Below are 401 nucleotides of genomic sequence, written 5' to 3'. Positions count from 1 at the left end.
CTGCCTCTGCCTCCCGAGTGCTGGGATTAAAGGCATGCGCCACCATCGCACGGCTGTTACCAGAATTTTAAGTGTCAAAGCATAGACCCTGGCAATCCAAATAACCGAAGTTTGGTCACCTCTCCACCATATGGAGAGACAAGCAGAATGAAAAGCAGAGAGAGGGTCCACCAGGGAACGGAAAAAACAACATGGTTCGTGGCCCGTATGTCCTTTTTTAGGTTATCGACATACAGTTCAGGCTAAAGCAGAGGGCAGGCGGATGGCATACCTAAGTATTCCTGGCCAAGGTGTGTCTCTGGCATCGTTGGTCCATCCCTGTCTTGGCGCCAATCTGTCTTGCAAGGTGGACTGACAAGAAGTCCAATTGTGAAACTTCTTCCTGGGACACAGGCTCTTCC

Source organism: Microtus ochrogaster, unplaced genomic scaffold (genome assembly GCF_000317375.1).
Source record: "Microtus ochrogaster isolate Prairie Vole_2 unplaced genomic scaffold, MicOch1.0 UNK20, whole genome shotgun sequence".
In the NCBI taxonomy this organism is placed as follows: Eukaryota; Metazoa; Chordata; class Mammalia; order Rodentia; family Cricetidae; genus Microtus; species Microtus ochrogaster.
This window is presented reverse-complemented; position numbering follows the sequence as displayed.